Source organism: Myotis lucifugus, unplaced genomic scaffold, assembly GCF_000147115.1.
Source record: "Myotis lucifugus unplaced genomic scaffold, Myoluc2.0 scaffold_175, whole genome shotgun sequence".
Taxonomy (NCBI): domain Eukaryota; kingdom Metazoa; phylum Chordata; class Mammalia; order Chiroptera; family Vespertilionidae; genus Myotis; species Myotis lucifugus.
Genome location: NW_005871223.1, coordinates 2283468 through 2306493, shown reverse-complemented (window position 1 = coordinate 2306493; position 23026 = coordinate 2283468). Strand labels below are relative to the sequence as shown.

Below are 23026 nucleotides of genomic sequence, written 5' to 3'. Positions count from 1 at the left end.
TAAATATTATAAAAATGATCAAATCAATTAAATACTTTAATATTATTTAACTATCTTCCAAAGCCCACCAAGTTTTTGAATTTTCACAGGCACACTTCTGCCAAGTAATGTGAATGCTTAATGTACTTTATAGCAATATAGCTCTGTAAGGGAGCTAGAATTAGTTCCTTATATTACAGGGAGCTTAGGGAAAACAGGCAGAAGTGCAGAATGAGAGACTGAGATGCACACGGCATGGACCCATCTGATGAGTCGAATGTGGGTGAGGCATACAGAACAGATTCACTTCTGGCATCCTCCTCCAAACATCCGATATTCCGTTAGCTAATTTTTTTAGAATTTCTGTTTTCAAAGAAATGAATGCACTAAGGATAAGATTATTTTGTAGGCCTGTGCAAAGTACTGACAGTCTTAGTCATATTCATAAACATTTAAATATTAATAACAAGCTTATTTATCCTTAATTTTTACCATGACTTTAAAAACAGCAGAGAATTGCCGAAACCGGTTTGGCTCAGTGGATGGAGCGTCGGCCTGTGGACTGAAAGGTCCCAGGTTCGATTCCAGTCAAGGGCATGTACCTTGGTTGGTTGCGGGCACATCCCTAGTAGGAGATGTGCAGGAGGCAGCTGATCGATGTTTCTCTCTCATCGATGTTTCTAACTCTGTATCTCTCTCCCTTCCTCTCTGTAAAAAATCAATAAAATATATTAAAAAAAATAAAAACAGCAGAGAATGATTCTTTATGTGCTCATTCATATCTATCAATGTTTTAATGTGTCAACTTTTATTTTAGATTTTTTTAATTTATTTTTTTTCATCACCATTGATCCCATCGACTTTTAAAATTTTTACTTATGTGCTCTATGTAGAAATTTAAATGTGAGGTCCATTCCTATCAGATGCAGAAGACAAGTTACAGGTAAATGTGTAACCCTATTTTTGTAAGACATTCCTAATATAAAATACTCTTCTTCCCACCCATGCTATTTCTTTTTTGTGAATTTATATCAATAAGTATAACTAAATTAAAATAAAATCTATGATTTGAAAAATCTTTTAAAAATATTTTAAAGTGAAAAACAATTTAAAAAATGTGTTAGGATACTTGCACCAATTTTTAGTTTAAAAAATATGGTTGCTATAGTACATATACATATAACTATGTGTATAAACTAAGCTAAGCACATCAACATGTAAAAAAGTGGAAAAGAAAGACATTTAGAATAGATTTGAAAGGAAGGTGAGTAACTGCTTCCAGAAAAGTCTATCTAAATCAAGGTGATTATTCTTCATTAATCTCTTTGAGAAGTTCTATAAACAGCACCAATACATACAGCAGAGAGAGGAAAAATAATTTCTCATAGAAACCTGCTTTTTAATAAGAAAATCTGTAAATCAAAGATTGTATTTCCTGATAGACTGCTTCAGGTGCCACTCAGTAGCAACACCTACCACCATTCCAGCAGAAAATGAAATGCCTAAGAAAGTAGAATTCTGAGACTTCTTAAGGCCTAAATTCACTCAGACCCTACAATTTAAAAACTCTAGGAAACCGAGTGAGCCAAATTTCTTTAGATAACTTCCTTTTCTATGCCTTAAACAACCAAAGTGGGAGAAATCCTTTTTACATCTTTTCTATGTCTTACCTTTTCATTTCTATAGTATAAACTTTAATTGAGAAATTCAGGAAAAAAAGAAAAGGAGGTATAATACTTAGATATAATACAGCTCATTGAGACCTACAGATATTATAGTATTATGAATGTAAAATATTACTAATGCCTAATACATATACTTCTTTTTTTTTTAATATATTTTATTGATTTTTTACAGAGAGGAAGGGAGAGAGATAGAGAGTTAGAAACATCGATGAGAGAGAAACATCGATCAGCTGCCTCCTGCATATCCCCTATTGGGGATGTGCCCGCAACCCAGGTACATGCCCCTGACCGGAATCGAACCTGGGACCTTTCAGTCCACAAGTCGACGCTCTATCCACTGAGCCAAACCGGTTTCGGCTACATATACTTCTTAATGTTAAAATTGCTTAATTTCAAGATAGAATTAGCTGGACTCATTTTCTTTTAGTAAAAAGACAACTACACTATTTTTAACCACCAAAATAACATTTCACTTGCTTGGTTTTATAAGAATATTACTTCAGAATGTCACCAAGTGTTTAAAATTAATTGAGTATATTCAGTTAAAAATATTTAAATGTTAACACACATTTAAGGATTTGGCTTCTTCTATACCCAATCTATATGCATGCCTGTATTAATTGCAGCATTAACAATAGTCAAGATATGGAAACAACCCAAATGCCTATCAACAGGTGAACATATTAAAAAGATGAGATATATGTATATAATATCTATCTATCTATCTATCTATCTATCTATCTATCTATCTATCTAACAACACAGATAAACCCTGAGAACATTATGCTAAGTGAGATTATGTGAGAGAATAAGTATATGTATAGTATGACCTACATGTAGAATCTGAAACAGTCAACCTGTAATAAAACTAAGAATAATATGGGGTTTTAAGGGGATAGGAAATGGGGGGTAAGGCTGACAGTATTAGGGTACAAACTTGTAATCAGTAATAAAGAAGCTTAAGGTGATGGAAGATGACTTGACTTTGGGTGGTGGGCACACAACGCAATATACAGATCATGTATCATAGAAATGTACACTTGAAACCTATATGATCTTATTAACTAACTAGAGTCCCGGTGCACGAATTTGTGCATGGGTGGGGTCTGACAGCCCCCCCCCCCCCCCACTGGACGGGGCCGGCTGTGGGGTCTAATGCTGGAAGCTATAGCTTTCCACCAGCTGGATCTAATTATACTTTAAGGATGGCCAAAAGAAAACCCACAACAGAACTGTTTTGCATTTCATGTGCCATGAGCTGAAGTTGTTTATGTGTTGTTTGAAATGTATATCAAGATGGATGATGGCCCTTTAATAATTTTTGCATTCTTCCCGGGGCTCTGCCCTCAGTTTCCCAATATGATCTTCATGTCTGTTTTTTTAAAAGTTTTTTTTTTGTTTTTGAATGTGCCTACCCTTCGTTATTGCTCCTGGCAGCCTGGGGGTCCTCTTTGCCACCCCTTTAAAGAGAGATTGAAAGCTCACCTAATCTGCAAGGCACCGAAATTTCACAAAATCTCCATCCAGCGTCTCTACATTCCTCACAAAGGGCCACCATCCCGTTAATGCCGAGGTCGCCTTTTTGGCTAACTTGGAAGGTCTCCTGGGGCTGCAGGACGTGGAGGGAGAATTCCACACCTTGGCTGCAGTATTAGCAGAGCCCTTTGGAGACTCTGGTTGGGGACAGAAGGGACTGATCATTATTTTCTTGTGCTTTCACTAAATGTACATGCACCAGGGAGCCAGGCAGTGACTTAGGGGTGTTGGGGGCCGCTTGGGGGTGGGACTTGGCCGGGGCAAGGGACCGCGGTCATTCTGTTCATTCCGCCATTCGGTCACTGGGCTTTTATTATATAGATGTATCCCCAGTAAAGTTAATAAAAAAGAAGAAGCCATAGAAATCTATTGCACAGTATAATGAATATAGAATATTATATTACAATGATGTATTGTGATAAATATTGCTTCAATGGCAATCATGTTACAATATATAAATGTTTAAAAATAACAGGCTACACGCTTTAAATTTACAAAATGTAACATGTCATATTTAACATCAAATAAAATAAAAAGAATTAGGCTACTTTAGATTTGCAAGCAATATATTTTATTTTATTGATTTTAGAGAGAGGAAGGGGAAAGGTGAGGGAGAGGGGGGAGGAAGAGGGAGAGGGAGGGGGAGAGGGATAGGAGAAGGGAGAGGGAGAAGACATCGAAAACATAGATGGGCCTGCCTTCTGAACCCGCCCCAACTGGGGATTGAACTGGAAACCTGGGTATGTGCCCTGACCGGCACACACCCGGAATTGAACCTGCCACCTTTTGGTGTACGGGATGATGCTCTAACCAAATGAGTCACATTGGCCAGGGCATAAGCAATATATTTTAAAACTAAAATATTTACAAAATAATGTGATTTACTGGCTTGTCAGTGGATCCACTGTCTTGTCCCTAACTTGAACAATAATTTTATTAGTTTGTGTACATGTCTATTTAAAGATTATCAACATTCTCTTCATTATATTAAATAGAGCCTGAAGAAACTCTATTTGTATGGCATACACTTGTTAAATGACTTCTGTGTAAAAGGAAAATAATTATTCCAAACATTTGGTTTATGGAGGGTAAGAGTGACTAAAGAGAGTAAAAGTAAGGAGGGGCAGAAAAAAGGAGAAAAAATAAATATGTTTCTGATTTTGCAACTCTCATGAGGTTATAAAAGAAAAAATTTAACTTAGAAACTAAATTAGATTATATTAATATCCCGTCTTTAAACATTAAGTTGGTGGATATGGCAAAAAGTAAAGGTATATTTCTTTACTGAACATTAAAAATACAATTCTTGAAAAAGGAGTATTAACAGGCTATGCAATAATCAAACTGATAATGATAACTTATTTCACTATTGCATCATCCTTCTGGGCACTTCCACATTTTCCTGCTGACTTACTATTTTAGTCTTTATTTGGCACAGCTGGAAATAGTTGATGAATTAATTGCAAAGATAAAATGACAAAATGGCCCTGGCCAGTGTAGCTCAGTTGGTTGAAGCACCATTCCCTGAACTGAAGGGTTGTAGGTTTGATTTCCAGTCAGGGCACATACCCAGATTTCAGGGGTCAATCCTCGATGGGGCAACCAATCAATATCTCTCTCTCTCTCTCTCTCTCTCGCTCTCGCTCTCGCTCTCTTCCTTTCCCCTACCTTTCTCTCTAAAATCATTAAAAACATCTTCAGGTAATGATTAAAAAGAAAAGGCAAAATGCTTAATAGTAAGATCACTAAGATTCCATAATGTATCTTTGATTTATAAAAGGTTTCTATAAACATATGGTAATAGCAAGACATGATATTTTTTCTATTAAAAAACATTCATTAAAACTTTAAAAAAGAATAAAAGACATGTAATATAGTCCTTCCTACTAGTTAAAAATATATTTAAATAAAACAACCTCAAAATCTAAAACTGGGTCCAAAGGACCCAGATAGTATTTCAAGGGTTAATGCATTTCATGATTAATTTGATAAAGTTTCATGACAATATAAAATTCATGTTCAACTACTTTACAGTGTTAAAATTATAAACTAATCTTCCACCCTTATTAATTTAAAATTGTTTATAAACATAAAAATACTTCTTAAATATTAGAAAATTGAGATTTTACTGGTCCACTAGCATGCAGTGAAAAAAAATTACTGTAATGGTAAGGCAGAATCTATCCTAATAAAAGGGCAATATGCTAATTAGACCGGAAAGACCAGATGTCCTTCCGAACAAAGCAATGGTGGCGGGGGCCGAGGCAGAGGCGGTTAGGGGTGATGAGGCCAGCAGGGGAGCAGTTAGGGGCATCAGGCAGGCAGGCAAAGGCAGTTAGGGGCAATCAGGCAGGCAGATTGGGTTAGGGGCGATCAGGCAGTCAGGGGAGCAATTAGGGGCAATCAGGCAGGCAGGCAGAGGGGTTAGGGGTGATCAAGCAGGCAGGCAGGTGAGCAGTTAGGAGCCAGCAGTCCCGGATTGCAAGGGGGATGTCCAAATGCTGGTTTAGGCCCGATCCCTGTGGGATTCTTCCCGGGGCACTGCCCTCAGTTTCCCAATATGATCTTCATGTCTGTTTGTTTAAACCAGCAGTCGGACATCCCCTGAGGGGTCCCGGATTGGAGAGGGTGCAGACCGGGCTGAGCCCCCCCCCCCCCCACCGTGCATGAATTTCATGTATCGGGCCTCTAGTTATTATTATAATAAAGAATATGTTTTTATTGATTTTGGAGAGAGAGGAAGGTAGCGGGGCAGACAGAGAAACATCAATGAGAAACATTGATCGGCTGCCTCCTAAACACCCCTCTACTGGGGATCAAACCCGAAACCCTGGCATGTGCCCTGACCAGGAATCAAACCAGCAACCTCTTGGTGCATGGGATGATGCCCAACCAACTTTGCCACACCAGTCAGGGCTAAGGCAGAATTATTTTTAAAATGATAAAATCAAATTAAACCACAAAATAATTCCATAGAATCTTAACTATACATACACTTGACGGATTTTGGGAAAGATCCAAGTTTCAACACAAATACTAGCTTAATGAAATAACTAGCAAAATGCTTGAATTCATAGTGTAGTTTTTTAAAAGCTACATTTTCTTTTTTAAAAATACTTAAAAATATGAAATTATGTTGTAGTTGGAACTTTTTTTTAGAGTTTTAATTAATAAAAGACAGTTGTAAATAAATTCACATGTGAACAGTTCCCAAGTGTTATAGTGATTCCTTTGCAATGTATTTTGCACTTCCCAGGGAAAGGTTTATTCAGCAAAGGTAAAGTTTGCTGAATTTCTAAACACTTTTATAATGGTAAAGTCCAAGTAATAAGATTTTACTTGGGCCGAAACTGGTTTGGCTCAGTGGATAGAGCATCGGCCTGTGGACTGAAAGGTCCCAGGTTCGATTCTGGTCAAGGGCATGTACCTGGGTTGCGGGCACATCCCCGGTGGGGGATGTGCAGGAGGCAGCTGGTCCATGTTTCTCTCTCATCGATGTTTCTAACTCTCTATCCCTCTCCCTTCCTCTCTGTAAAAAATCAATAAAATATATTAAAAAAAAAAAAGATTTTACTTGGGTAAATGAAGGATACATTTAATAGGATTCTTATATGTTAGACTACTTTTGATTGAGAGATAGATAATGAGAAAGATCTCTCTCCAGCTATTTTTAAGGAAAGGATTCAATATCTTATTTATAAGCAAATTCTCCATTAAAACACATTCTATGAAGAGACTTTGTATGCTATTTAAATTATGTCTAATGAATACCTCATGTTTTGTGATTGCTTCCATGAAATCTACTCCAACTTCTTCTTCATTACCAAATAATACCTACGTGAGTATTGAATTTCAAGGTATTTCTGCAGTGCTGCTTTAATGATTATTTTGATTCCTCAAAATAAGAAGTAATTGAAAGGCTACTTAATTGTGGTATTCAAGAATAATTCCTACTGTACAAATATTATCTAAATTCCACTATGGCCCAGCTGGGTGTGGCTCAGCAGCTGAGCATAGACCCAGGAACCAAGAGGTCACCAATTCAATTCCTGGTCAGGGCATATGCCCAGGTTGCAGGCTCAACCCCCAGTGGGGGATGTGCAGGAGGCAGCCAATCAATGATTGCTCTCATCACTGATGTTTCTATCTCTCTCTCCATCTCCCTTCCTCTCTGAAATCAATAAAAATATATTAAAATAAATAAATTTCACTATGGATTATTTAGTGGGTATTGTTGATACAAAGGGGAAAAAGTAAGATTTTTTTTAAGGATTAGAAGAAACATATCTTAGTACAAGGTCCTAATTATTGATCTTTTTATTTAAGCAATACAAATCCAGAGAAATAATTAAGAGAATTCTTGGTGCTCTCTATGGTAAGACTTTGAAAATAAGTTTTAAAGTTGAACAGGAAACAAAAAACCAAGAACAATTTATCAAGGGGATATAACACTAAACATTTTATCCAAACGGATTAAGATTAGCTTTCCAAACCAAACACCAAAGAGTTAAATTACATAAATCCAAAACTCAATTTCACAGTGAGAAAGGAAAAGTAACATTTCAGATAAGGGTTCTGGAAAAGTAAAAACTATAGTGAATTCTCTTTATAAATTAAAAGTTAGTTTTTTGGGGAAAAAACTAAGAAAAGAATACAAGTAACAACTGTTGTCATTTCACAGCAGATAATAATAAGGACATAGCAAAGAAGTAGGCCTGAAATTTCATTTGTCAGAGAATATTTCTATTCTTGATAAAAAAAAAGAATCAAAATATTTTATGCCTTTTGATATAATTTAAATTCCGATATAATAACTTACTTTGTAGTATTATTTTTATCAAAAGAGAGATGTGTGGTGTACAATTTGATAGGTGCCAAGAAAGTAAATTTTATCTAAAAAGTTGTTCAAGTGAGGGTCTCAACATTTGCAATTAGGCTGTAGGAGCGTCTTTCCCTCTCCTAGTGGTTCTCATTTTAGATGTGAATAGTCTTCAGGGATTAAAACAGCTGTCCAGATTGCTCTCCTGTGCAACCTGAGGGACTTACATATTTTTGCCCAAGGCCAAAGTTGGTCCTAACTTAGAGGTCTATCAGCTTTAACTTGCAGTTAGCTGCTTCTATAGGTCACTCACATTTCCTATTAAAAGAAACTCACTAGGACACACTAGTGCTTGATTGACTCAAGTGCTCAACTCAAGGACATGTGTATCTGAGGACCTCTTCAACTCTAAAATTTTATTCCAAGTAATTTGCCAAACTGTAGTTGATAAAAATGACATGCATTTTAACCAAAAAGATGATATGTTGTCAAAAAGTTGTAGAAATAGCTGTGACCAATATGCTTCATAACCTTTTTATATGCTTCATAACTTTTTTATCATTTCCTTCAGGGAAGGAAATGACTTTGAAATAGCCATACTCTTTACCCATCCAATCCCCCAAAGTTATTTATCTTTACTACTTTCTTCAATGGAGTCATCAAATTTCAAACAGATGTTCATTTATAAGCTAAATATGAGCTTATATTCAAACTGAATCTTTTGCTTATCTCACAATGGCTACATAGTGAATAAAATGCAATTAGTATCCCTAATGACAGAGCACTTCATGAGAGAAGTGGAATGACTGTCCTGGCAACAGAAACAAGTATCCCCTATAATTGATATAGTGAATTGATAAGAGCTTCTTTGTTCTAATTATCATCAGAGGCTTAGCTACATGAATCATATTCAATAAAACCCACCTTCTACTTAATTCTGCCTCTAAAATTTATTTAAAAAATAATTTTAAATCAAAATTAAGGTGAAGAAGTTAGAGATTTCAAGTTAAAAAAGATCACAGAAGCAAAGGAACTAGAGAAAGAGCCTAATTGCCAAAAAAATTTCTATTCTAAAAATGCAGCACCTTCCTGGATGCTGTGTTGTACCATCTTAAAAACTCAGAAAACTAGAAATCATTAAATAAAATTATTTACAACTTTTAAAAAATCCAAAAAGATAATTAGTATATGATAAAGAATACATATGACATTTATTTAGCATTTATATTAATGTCTGTTCACTCCTTCTACTGTTCTCAGAGAAACAAAAGTTTCTCTGAATAAACATAAAATAATTATAACAAATTATTATTATTTTTTTTGTTAATCCTCACCTGAGGATATTTTTCCATTGATTTTTAGGGAGAGTAGAAGAGAGAGGGAGGGACAGAGAGAAAGATCAATGTGAGAGAAACATATCAATTGGTTGCTTCCTGCATGAACCTTGACCAGGGCCCAGGCCAGGGAGGAGCCTGCAACCAAGGAACATGCCCTTGACCAGAATCGAACCTGGGACTCTTTGGTCTGCAGGCTGATGCTCTATCCACTGAACCAAACTGGCTAGGGCTTAATACATTATTTTGGTAGCACATAAATGTGAAAGTGTACAGTAAATATAAAAGGAACAGAGGGTGTAGTTCTCCCAATAGCTCTTCAAAAGCATAATTTTTCCAATCTCTATCAAAATATGAAATATAATAGAAAATGGTGCTATTTAATTCTTCCTGGAATTTAAATATACACACAGATACACACATCCTTTGAGATTGAGCATAAATCCTACTAAACTCAACTATGGTCCTCCCATCCCTAAAACAGATTTGATATACAGACACAACACAAGGTCAAGGTCACAGATCAGGAAGAAAAATTACCAACGGAACTGATGTAACAGCAGGCATTTGATCAAAACTCCTGGGGTTTTAGTACTTACTAGACACTCTATATTTACTCACAGGGTACACTCTATTCTAAAAATGTTCTCCATCTTTAAAGACAAGATCTTCATTTAATTTTTGTTACAAAGCATATTCTGCTACAAATGTTACACTGGATCACAGAATAAGAGAAGAAACTGGGAGTGTGTTTCAGAAACATGAGTTTTTATGTGTGTATGTATGTGTGTATATATGTTTGCATATTCATTTACTTAATGGTTTGTTTGTTATAACTAATCACTGCCACAATTTTGAAATTAATTTAACTTGCAGGTCGCTGAACTGACCAAACTCCCCACACCTCTAAACTTTTGTATTAGCTGAAATGGAAATTGTATATTCTTCAATATCTTGGGCCACTTCTTCCCAGTTTAACTGCTAAAAATTGACTGAACCACAAAAGTTGTATTATGTATCCATAGTGTTGTATGAGACTTTCCAAAGTATGCATATGGGAAGAAACTTTGGTCATCAACAACAGCAATAAGAGTGATTCTTAAGGGAATATATTACTAAACCAACATAATTATCAAACAAATCTATAATTCTTGCTTCAGCTATTCAAACAAGATATTAAATTTACCTTAAATTACATTTATGAAACTAATTATGTGATGAATGACTGAAGCAGTCTGATAAAAAATCATTTTAAGTATTCGTAATGCTGTTGAAGTAAACTTATAATATAAAAGCTTTCCTTGTTAACTCATGTATCACCTACTATAGCTTTCTTCATATAATTTGCAAATTCTGATACATGTACATGTAAGTGTTCTGAATGATCAGTTTTTCATTTTTTTAAAAATATATTTTTTTATCGATTTCAGAGAGGAAGGGAGAAGGAGAGAGAGATAGATCAGTGATGAGAGAGAATCATTGATCGGCTGCCTCCTACCTCCTGCACACCCACTACTGGGGATCAAGCCCGCAACCCAGGCATGTGTCCTTGGCCGGAATGGAACCTGGGACCCTTCAGTCCGCAGGCTGATGCTCTATCCACTGAGCCAAGCCGGTTAGGGCCAGTTTTTCATTTTGAATAAAAATATCAGAACTGATATATCCTAGAAAGACTACTAGTTTCTCAATAACAAAGTAAAAAGGAAATATATATACATTAAATTAAATACCACTGAAAATGGAATTTCCTTTACCAGGCAGAAATAGTGTTGGTATATCAAAATACTAGTAATGGACACTAATTTATACATCAACCATTGATCACAGAATCTATGGTCATATTTCCTTTTAAAATTAATAGAATTCTTTTATAAAATATACTATTAAGGTATGTTTAAGGAATCATTTATCAATTAGTAAATATGTCTTCTTTATATGCTGTCTCGGGAAAGTGCTGCCTTGTTGTGAATGAACCATGAACTCTGACGTCACTCTTGCCCATAATGGCCCAAACACAAGCTTTCTAGATTGAAGGTTTTGGTCAGTCTGTGACTGAGAATTATCACTACAGACCTAATTCTTAGACAGATATAGTGCTGCTATCTGTCAATATGAATTCAATAAACCAGAAAGAGGATTAATAAAGAATAATAGGCAATGTACCTGGATAATTTTGGTCTTTAAAACATTCATAGATGACTCTAAAATACATTCTTCAAATAGGAAAATAAAGCTACTGGCATACCATTAGCAGGCTATTTACTTTAAACATAAGGTTTTATTTTTATTGAAGAAATTGCCACCCATATTTTCCCAGACCTTTCTTTTGCCCCTCTGTACACATAAGCAACTGTCTGCAATAATCATCTCAATAATTGTAGCCAGTAACTGCCAATCTGAGACCCAGGTTTGCTGCTATTCAGGTCTCAGGGATGTTCAGTTGTATAGCAGGGAACGCTTGCAAGTGGCCTTTGCAGGGCACCTGACACTCAGACACAGACTCAGAATGAAGGGGGGTGGTAGTAAGGAGGCTTTAGAAGAAGCTGGTATGAGCTGCACAAGAACAGCAGTCTAGGTGACTAGGTTAGGGATTTTCTGACTTTACTTATTAGATAGACACCTCCCCTAAAAAACTTCAGCAATTAAAATCATTAAAAACAACTACTATCTACTATTAGCATTATTAATAAAGTTAAAAATTTTAACACTGAAACATTAAATACTTTAGCCTTTGAGAATCTCAATTTCTTATTACGCACATTGTTTTTGTGTCTTTTTGTAAGTTGGAGATAGAATGATACATAAAATGGCAAATGTATACTATACTTCTCACTTCTGTTTAGTAGTTTGTTCAGCTCTAGTATCAATTACTTAAATTTGTATATCAATATTTCCTATTGTTTATAGATTGCTTTGCTGTTTTGGTTCTTACCATGCTTTTCCTTGTAGCATTTATATACAATAAAGAATTTGTTTTATATTCTTGTCATTACACATGAGGATAAAAGTAAGACATAACTGAGAGAAATAATGTGGTATAGAATAAAGAGTAACTTTTCTGCGTAGTGCCCCTCTACCCATTCACCACAAAGCCCTACTACCATCATCATTTGAGGAAATATATCGAATTTAAAAAATACATCATATAATGCATTTCTGAATCATGTAAAAACCCCATTTGCATAAAATCAAGCTAAAAGATTTGTAGAAATAGTTGATAAGTTTCTATAATCCATTTATATAAAAATACCATTTAAAGTTTCAAAATCAAAAACTTAGCATTTCCCAGAAAAAGTCTTAACTGTAAACATGGATTTACTAAAAAATAATGATCAAAGTTGATTTTCCATGTGTCTGCCCCATTCTGAAAATGTATGTACACTACAGAGATATCCTCAGAAGAGTGACACAAAGGAAAGGACAAAACTTGGATATACTAAAAAATATTAAATGCATTAAGCAAAGCCCCAAATTTGACAACATTTTTGTTAGTAGCATAAATACTATGAAGCAGTTCTGTCTAACAATCAAATGGAAGAAAAAATTATATATTAAAACCTGCATATTGAAACAAAACTAAGTAAAAATACACTTTGAATCTCTAATTTTAACTATATAATCAAGAAAAAGGGTCATCAGATACTATTCAAATTTTATTAATAAAATTATGAATGAGAAGGGATAATAATGACTAAGACTTCCTACATCTGTTCAATAATCAGTTTTTAGTTATTAAAAAAAATGCCAGCAGAATAAAACACCTGTTCAACTGCAGAGGGTTATCTCTGTATTTTGTAGTGTCAAGTGCTTACACATCTGTGATAGTGGTGATGAGCCTGGAACAAAAGATGATTGGTGAAGTAATCAAATAAAATAGACCAGAGAAGAAGATTAAAAATGGCACTGGAGTAAGTGAATGCTGCACAGACATGCTCCTGGAACCAAACTGGAACAACAATTAAAATACCAAAACAAACAAACATCCTGAATAAGCAACTGAAGATGAGCTGGAGAGAATCCTGATAACCAAGGATTTCTATGGAAATCCCATAGAGAATGACAGGAAGGGTGAAGGTGCGAAAGGGCTGGCTGTGCTCCCACAGAAAGCAGCTAAAGTTCCAGAGAGATATCTCAGCTCTCGGGGATTGCCACAGAGAACCCTGGGGTCTAAAACCCCAACTGGGGCACCCCAGCAGAGAACACCAGAACTGACAAAGGTGACCACATAACACCTGGCTGTGAAAAGCAGCAGGACTGCTATCAGTCAAGAAGAGACGGCTGGAAATGCAGGCACCCTCTTAAAGGGCCAACACACAAAATGTTGTACGCAGTCGTTCACCTTGGGCTCTGGTAGAGGAAAGACAGAGCAGACTGGCGCTGTGAGAGCAGAGGCAAGGGTTGGGGAATCCGAGGTGGGAGTTCAGAAAGCAGACACCCCAGTTTCAGGTGCTGAGTCATTCCTTCAGGCTGCAGAGGACATCTTTATCAGACAGACCTTTGCTATCAAGGCGGTTTTTGCCTAGGGGGAAGACAGTTACCCCACCTTATTAGAAAACATAGTGCCCCTCTCTATGGAGTTTCTGAGGCCCATTAAGAGACTGAGAATAACAATTAGTCTCCAGGGAAAAGCAATTGCCCCACCCTGTTGGAAAAACCTATTGCCCCACCTATGGATAATTGCCTGAGGCTACACAAGACTGAATCTAATCAATCTGCAGGCAGAAGCAGTCCCTAGAGCAGTGGTTCTCAACCTTCCTAATGCCGCGACCCTTTAATACAGTTCCTCATGTTGTGGTGACCCCCAATTTCATTGTTACAAGTTGAACATAATTAAAGCATAGTGATTAATCACAAAAACAATATGTAATTATATATGTGTTTCCCGATAGTCTTAGGCGACCCCCGTGAAAGGGTCATTCGACTCCCAAAGGGGTCTCGACCCACAGGTTGAGAACCGCTGCTCTAGAGGCTTTGAGTCTTCACCTGATCTAATTAGTCAGAAACAGCAATTGAAAAAAAACACAAACCAGCATTTGACACTATTCTGCACTAGAAATTGTGAGCTTAGCAGGTCTAATATGAAGTCACAAACCCAAACAGGCAGCCAAAATGGGGATCCGAAAAAACAACCCCAAATGAGAGAAAAAGGAGAAGATAAATGAAATGGAGATAAGAAATTTATTCAGAATAATCATAGCAAAGATGCTCAACAACATGAGAAAAGATATAACAACTATGAAGAATGACATAGCACTAATGAAGAACACAGCTGAAGGAATACACAGAAGATTAGGGGAAGCCAAGGATCACATCAGTGAATTAGAAGACTGGATAGAAAAAAATCATACAATCACAGTTCCAAAAAGAAAAAAACAATTAAAAAACAAGAGCACAGCTTAAGTAAGCTGTGGGACAACATGAAAGGTAACAATAATCACATAATAGGAGGGCCAGAAGTAGAAGAAAGTGAGCAAGGGGTAGAGAATGTGTTTGAAGAAATAATGGCAGAACATTTCCCTAACCTGGTGAAAGAAAAAGTCACATAAGTATAGGAGCACAGAGAGTCTCAAGCACAAAGAACCCAAATAGGCCCATGCCCAGACACATCATAATTAAAATGCCAGAAATTAAGACAAATGACGAATCTTAAAGGCAGCAAGAGAAAAGGAATTTATTACCTACAAAGGAGCCCCAATAACTCTACAGGCCATAAGTGAGCGGCATGAAGTATTCAAGGCAATGGAAAGCAAGGATCTGAAACCAAAATTACTATATCCAGTAAGGCTATCATTTAAAATACATGGTGCAAAAGAAAAGTCTAAAGGAGTTTATCACTACCAAACCAGCAATGCAAGAAATGCTAAAGGGTCTGCTATAATGAGAAGAAATAGAGAAACATAGGCATACAGAATTAAAATGGCAATAAATAAGTACCTATCAATAATATCCTTAAATGTAAATGGATTAAATGCTCCATTCAAAAAACATAGGGTAGTTGAATGGATACAAAAACATGACACAAATAAATACTGTCCACAAGAGACCCACCTCAGCACAAACGATTCACACAGGATGAGAGTGAAGGGATGGAAAAAAATTTCCATTCAAATGGAAAAGAAAAAAAAAATACTGGGATAGCAATACTCAAATCTGAGAAAATAGACTTCAAAATAAAGGCCATCACAAGAGATAGGAAGGTCACTACATAATACTAAAGGAATTGATCCAACAAGAGAATATAGCCCTGGTAAACATATATGTACCCAATACAGGAGCACCTAAATATGTAAACAAAAACTTCTAGGGGACTTTAAGGGAGAGATCGACAACAATACAGTCATAGTACAGCACTTTAACAACCCACTGACTTCACTGGATAGATCTTCCAGACAAAAAATTAACAAGGAAACAGTGACTCTAAAGGACACACTGGGTCAGTTGGATTTAGTTGACATTTATAGAAAATTACAAGGCAAAGCTTCAGAATATACATTTTTCTCATGTGCACATGGGTCATTCACAAAGATAGACGACGTGTTAGGACAGAAAAAAAGGCTCTACAAGTTCAAGAATATTGAAACTTTATCAAGCATCGACTCAGAACACAATGGAATGAAATTAGAAATCAACTACAGTAAAAACACCCCAAAACATTCAAACACATGCAGGTTAAATAGTGTATTATAAAACAATGAATGGGATACCAATGAGAACAAGAAAGAAATAAAAAACATCCTGGACACAAATGGAAATGAACACACACCAACCCAAAATCTCTGGGACACAGCAAGAGCAGTCTTGAGAGGGAAGTTCATAGCACTACAGGCCTACCTCAAAAAACAAGAAAATTAATAATAAACTACTTAGCCCTACAATTTAAAGAATTAGAAAGAGTACAACAAGAGAAGTCCAGAGGAAGCAGGAGGAAGGAAATAATAAAGATGGGAGCAGAAGTAAATGACAGAGATTAAAAAGACAATACCAAAAATATCAATGAAACCAAGAGTTGGTTCTTTGAAAAGATACACAAGATTGACGAACTGTTAGCCAGACTCTTGAAGAAAAAAAGAGAGGAACCAAAAAAATAAAGTCAGAAACAAAAGTGGTGAAGTAACAATGATACCACAGAAATACAAAGGATTGTAAGAAAATAATATGAACAACTACATGCTAACAAGCTGGACAATGTGGATGAAATAGACAAATTCAATCTTTCAAATCTGAATCAGGAAGAATTAGAAAACCTGAATAGGTCAATAACAACTGATGAAATTGAAACAGTAATAAAAAACCTCCCAGCAAACAAAAGCCCTGGTCTGGATGGCTTCACAGGGGTGTTTTACCAACAATTCAAAGAACTAACACCTATTCAACACAAACTATTCCAAAAAATCCAAGAGGAAGGAACACTTCCAAGCTCTTTGTATGAGACCAGCAATATCCAAATTCCGAAAAACCAGATAAAGACACTACAAAGAAAGAAAATTATAGGCCAATATTCCTGATGAATACAGATGGTAAAATACTCAACAAAATATTAGCAATTCGGATCCAGCAATATATTAAGTAGGTCATACACCATGATCAAGTGGGATTTATTCCAGGATGCAAGGCTGTTACAATATTCACAAATCAACAAATATGATACATCACATAAACAAATTGAAAGACAATAATCACATGATCATATCAATAGAAACAGAAAAAGCATTTGACCAAATTCAACACCCTTTTTAAATAAGAACTCTCAGCAAAGTTGGAATAGTGGGATGATATCTAAACATAATAAAGGCCATATATGACAAACCTACAAGGATCATCACATACAATAGGCAAAAGCTAAAACCATTTCCCCTAAGAACAGGAACAAGAGAGGGATGTCTGCTTTAACCATTCTTTTTCAACATAGTACTGGATTATACAGCAATAAGACAAGAAGAAGAAATAAAAGGAATCCAAATTGGAAAGGAGGAAGTAAAATTCTCATTCTTCGCAGATGACATGATATACATAGAAAACCCTAAAGACTCCACCAAAAAACTATTAGAGTTAATAAATGAATTTGGCAATATAGCTGGATACAAAATCAACACCCAAAAATTGATGGCTCTTTTGTACACCAATAATGAATTCTCAGAAAGAAAAACTAAACAAACAACCCAATTTACTATTGCAACAAAAAAATTAAGATACTTAGGAATAAACTTAACCAAGGAGGAAATAGACTTGTACTCGGAAAACTACAGGATGTAAACCAGTTAACTGCCACGCATCTAAAACGGAAACATCGCTTGTATCTATAGACGCTTATGGTGTACTGACGGTTAAAAAAAGAGGTAGAGGAAGAGAGAAACAAGTGCTTCATGGATTGGTAGAATTAACATCATTAAAATGTCCATACTACCCAAAGCAATCTACAGATTCAATGCAATCCCTATAAAATACCAATGGCATATTTCACAGATCTAGAACAAATACTCCAAATATTTATATAGAACCAAAGAAGAGCCCAAATATCCACAGCAATCTTGAGAAAGAAGAACAAAGTTGAAGGAATAACAATACCAGATATCAAGTTATCCTACAAAGCCACTGTATTCAAAACAGCCTGGTACTGGCACAAAAACAGGCATATAGATCAATGGAACAGAACAGAGGCCCCAGATATTGACCCAAGCCATCATGCTCAATTAATATTTGACGAAGAAGATAGAGCATACAATGCAGTCAAGACAGTCTCTTCAATAAAAGATGTTGGGAAAACTGGACAAGTACATGCAAAAAAATGGTACTAGACCACAAACTTACACAACACACAAGAATAAACTCAAAATGGATAAAATGTAGTCATGCAACCATAAAAATCCTATAAGAAGCTATAGGATTATAAAATCTCAGACATTTCACATAGCAGTATGTTTACAGATACATTTCCTAGGGCAAAGGAAACTAAGGAGAAAATAAACAAATGGGACTACATCAAAATAAAAGTTTATGCACAGCAAAAGAAACCATCAACAAAACAACAAGCAAGCCCACTGCATGGGAGAACATATTTGCCAATGTTATCTCTGATAAGGGTTTAATCTCCAACATTTACAGGGAACTCATACAACTTAACAAAAGGAAGATTAACAACCCAATCACAAAATGGGCAAAGCACCTAAACCAGGGGTCTTCAAACTACGGCCCGCGGGCCACATGCAAATACAAATATTGTATTTGTTCCCGTTTTTGTTTTTTTTACTTCAAAATAAGATATGTGCAGTGTGCATAGGAATTTGTTCATAGTTTTTTTTTAAAACTATAGTCCGGCCCTCCAATGGTCTGAGGGACAGTGAACTGGCCCCCTGTTTAAAAAGTTTGAGGACCCCTGACCTAAACAGACACTTCTCCAAATTGGACATATACGAGTAGATGGCCAAGAGACACATGAAAAAAATGCCCAGTCACTCATCATTAGAGAGATGCAAATTAAAACAACAAGGAGGTATCACCTCACACTTGTCAGAATGGCTACCATCAACAAATCAACAAATGACAAGTGCTGGTGAGGATGTGGAGAAAAGGGAACCTTAGTACACTGTTGGTGGGAATGCAGACTGGTGTAGCCATTATGGAAAACAGTATGGAATTTCCTCTAAAAATTAAAAATGGAACTGCCATTTGACCTAGTGATCCCACTTCTAGGAATATATCCTAAGAAACCCAAAATACCAATCAGAAAGAATGTATGCACCCTATGTTCATAGCAGTGCAATTTAGAATAGCTAAGATCTGGTAACAGCCCAAGTGCCCATCAGTAGATGAATGGATAAAAAATCTGGTAAATTTACACCATGGAATACTATGCAGCAGTAAAAAAGAAGGATCTCTTATCCTTTGAGACAGCATGGAGGGACCTGGAATGTATTATGCTAAGTGAAATAAGCCAGTCAGAAAAAGACAAGTATCACATGATCTTACTGTTATGAGGAATCTAATGAACAAAATAAACTAATGAACAAAATATATCCAGAGACATAGAAGATAGAACATGATCTCACTCATATGTTGAATCTAATTAACAAAATAAACTGTTGAGCAAAACAGATACAAATATAGAAGCATGGAACAGACTGTTGAATCCCAGAGGGAAGGCGGGGGAGGATGCGTGTGTGGGAAGAGATCAACCAAAGAACCTGTATACATATATGCATAAACCATGGACACAGACAATAGGGTGGTGAAGGCCTGGGGTAGGGGGTGGGATAGAAGGGGTCAATAGGGGGAAAAGAGGCCATATGTAAAAAAAAATTATAAAACAGGACATCAAAGTAATGTTAATGTAACTTAATATAAACTGAGTAACTAACCGACTGTTCAACAATAGGATGATGTATAACTAATTTGCTTTAATTCCAGATAAACGCAGTTGGAAATCCACCACAGGTTTGTAATCTCTTGATCAATAATAAATAAATTCTATATTTATGAATTGGCATCTCCCTTTAGGTTTTGATTTCTTAGTTCCCTAACAAGTTTTAAAACATTTTTTTCTTTTGCGAGGCAAGTATCTTTACTTCTACAGAAGGATACAAATGCACATGGTCATGCACATTGAGCAGGCGGTCTGCTCGAGCTTTTATTCCTGATGCACGTGATCTGTTCCTCACTCCTCCCCCCCTTTTCTTATTTAACTCTTCTTCAAACTCGGGTAACATTTGTTGACTTTTACACTCTGCAGTATCTAGCAGATTATTTTGCTGTTTGGTCAATGTAGTTTCAATAAATCTTTGGATAAGACCTGTCATATCTGGGATGGCATAATATCCCATCACTGTAACTCCCAACCCAATTATCAACGAGGTGAATATGGATACCACTATTCCATTCCATTCTCTGAACCATTGCTCTAGTGCAGCAGTTCTCAATCTGTGGGTCGAGACCCCTTTGGCGGTCGAATGACCCTTTCACAGGGGTCGCCTAAGACCATCTTGCATATCAGATATTTACATTACGATTCATAACAGTAGCAACATTACAGTTATGAAGCAGGAACGAAAATAATTTTATGGTTGGGTCACAACATGAGGAACTGTATCTAAAGGGCCAGAAGGTTGAGAACCACTGCTCTAGTGAATCGAAGAAAGGATCCTCAATTTCAGGGTTCCCAGCTGACTCATTAGCTAGAGTTGTTAATCCCTGTAGGTCCTTAGTGATGGTCTGTCTGGAGCTGTGATGTCAGGGATGAAGGTACAACACTGGACCCCAACATTACATATACTCCTCCTTTTCTGCCAGAATCATATCCAAGGACAATTGGTTCTGAACCGAGGTCATTCTGCTCGTTGCATCTAATTGCTCAGCTATTCCCTTGATAGCATCTTTAGTGTAACTGACAAACCTCTGCTGATTATAGTAAGTAGTTTATCCAATCTACATTCTTATTAATAGTTGACCACCAGAACAGGACAGACTCAAATCCTGGTGCTATTTGATTCCCAGCATTAAAATCATTTGGCACTTCTCCTGGAACCCCAACGGGATCTGTGTAAATATGAGGATCAAAGGAGCCCCCTGGATTCTCTCTCTTCTTCCTAGTTTGTCTGTCCGTTGAAAAAGGTTTATGATATGCCAAAGTGGAAGGGATAGCCAGTTATATCAGAGCGCAAGTTCTGCTCCAACTGCTGGGCAAGGGCGCAAAGTAATGGTCCTCCAAAATACCACCAGACATCAGCACGGGGTATCGATAGTATAGCTTCTGAGGACACTCTGCCATTTATGCATCGGGATAAATTTCCCATGAACTCCAAGTACTGTTCCCCCTCTACCTTGAGAGGCAGGTGGTACAGTTTATGTTGGAGGATGGGGCTGTATCGTTTTCAGGGAGAGTCTTACAGGAAGCGTTTTCCCAGGTGGTTTCCTCCTGGTACAAGGCAAGCACACATTCCATTCCATTACTGTCTGAGGTCCATCCGAATGGAAATGGGACCACTTGGACCTCTAGCCTTCCTGCCAGCCAAGAGTAACAGTGGCTTTTATTTAGGGAGCATACAGAATATTTAATCCATTCAACCCAGGCTTTGTTTCCTTATATCTATCTTCTATGTGCATGGTGGTAGCAGTGGCCTAAGGGATCCTGTCCTGTGAAATCTATTCCTAAATTTAGTCCTAGCCAATCTTTTGGCCTAAAGGCTAATATCCAAGTCAATCAAGTTATCTATAACCAATAAATTAACTGGGTAAGCATGATCCGGATTGTAGACATTTCCCCAGCTCACATTGTAAGCTCCTGCAATTTTCTAGATCCCTAAAGCCAACAGAACCCAGTACATGATGGCTATTAAGACAACTCACAGTTTATAGAGCCCTAAAGTTAATTTCAAGAAGTCAAAACATTTTTAAGAGACAAAAACAAATGTGGTAAGTGGATATTTTTTGTACCTTAATTTAAGCAAACCAATAATATGAAGAAGTTCAACTGCTGGGTGGACAAAAAATTGATAAACACACAACCCAGAGGTTTCCTGCAAACATCTGGTAAGAAGAATTCAATAAGTAATCACAGGTATATACAGCTATGGATAATTATGCAATGTGGTCACATGAAAGGTCTTCAGGATCTTTCTGCATTAATAAAAATAAAAAATAAAGCCAAACAAATAAATAAAATTGAGTCCAGTATCAACAACAAAATCAGAACTGAGGAACTAGACTTCATAAACTGTTTCCCTGCACTGGCTACTCACAGAACTTACCACCCCTCCAATTCACCATCTGCCAATCTCAGCAATTTAAAATGAAGAAAGTCTAAGAGTCTGATTTTCCATGGTTCACTTCGAAAAAAACTTCTTTACACCTTCCAACAAACTGTATAATAAAAAATTTAATCCAGTTTTAATTTCTCAAAGATACCATGAGCTTCAAAAGCAGTAACAATCGGGCTCATCTGCTAGCTCTGTGGCTTTGGGTCAATCTGCCTAAACTCAGTTTAACACGTATCATACCATCTTATCTAATGGGACAGTTATGATGGATTAAACAATGCATACAGAATACCCAACAGAGCAAGTCAAGAAATGTTATTGTACTTTCCCCTTTGTGTGCTGCTTATAACTCTAGTAAACATTGATGATAATTACATAATTGTTTTAATATAGTTTTACATTAATTAGGCAAAATCTACTATTTCCAAAATCAAATAGTATAATGAAAACTAAAATAGTAGTATAATGTTTTGCATACACAAATATTTTAAACAATTTTTTTAAATAATACCACATACCAAGTATCTGGTATTTTTAATTCCTAACAGAAGCTGAAATCTCAAGCAGAACCATATGTTACATATTTTACAATAACCTGGTATGTTAAGTTACCTGATTCTGCTTAGCTGCAGCAGGCCTTTTGATGCCACTGCTCCACTATCCCACTGTTTATAAGATCATCCATTAAAAGCAAACTACTGGATTTTTATGCTGTACAATGAGAGCTTCCTTGAGCACTACCTGACTTTTTAAATTTTCATTTAACTAGAAGAAATAAAACAGTTAGTTTACTGAAAGGTATCAGCCTTATCTGTACTAATAATAGAGGAATATGCACACTGGTCAGAACGCCCTCACGCAAGGACTGAACAGCAGGCTGTGTGGGGCAACCAGGCCGGCGGGGGGGGGGGGGGGGGGGGGGGG

General features: G+C 36.5%; 1 protein-coding gene across 5 annotated transcripts in view; it reads right to left on the bottom strand.

The window, feature by feature from the left end:
• The window catches only part of NRIP1 (nuclear receptor interacting protein 1), a 107739-nt gene that overhangs the window by 7407 nt on the left and 77306 nt on the right, over nt 1-23026 (bottom strand). Inside the window, exon 1 of one of the 5 annotated variants that reach the window (XM_023760201.1) lies at nt 6972-6989. The exons of the other annotated variants lie outside the window; for them this stretch is intronic. The gene's annotated coding sequence lies outside the window, so the exon portion shown is untranslated. Of the gene's footprint in view, nt 1-6971; nt 6990-23026 lie in introns of those variants that run through there. 5 annotated transcript variants of the gene reach the window in all.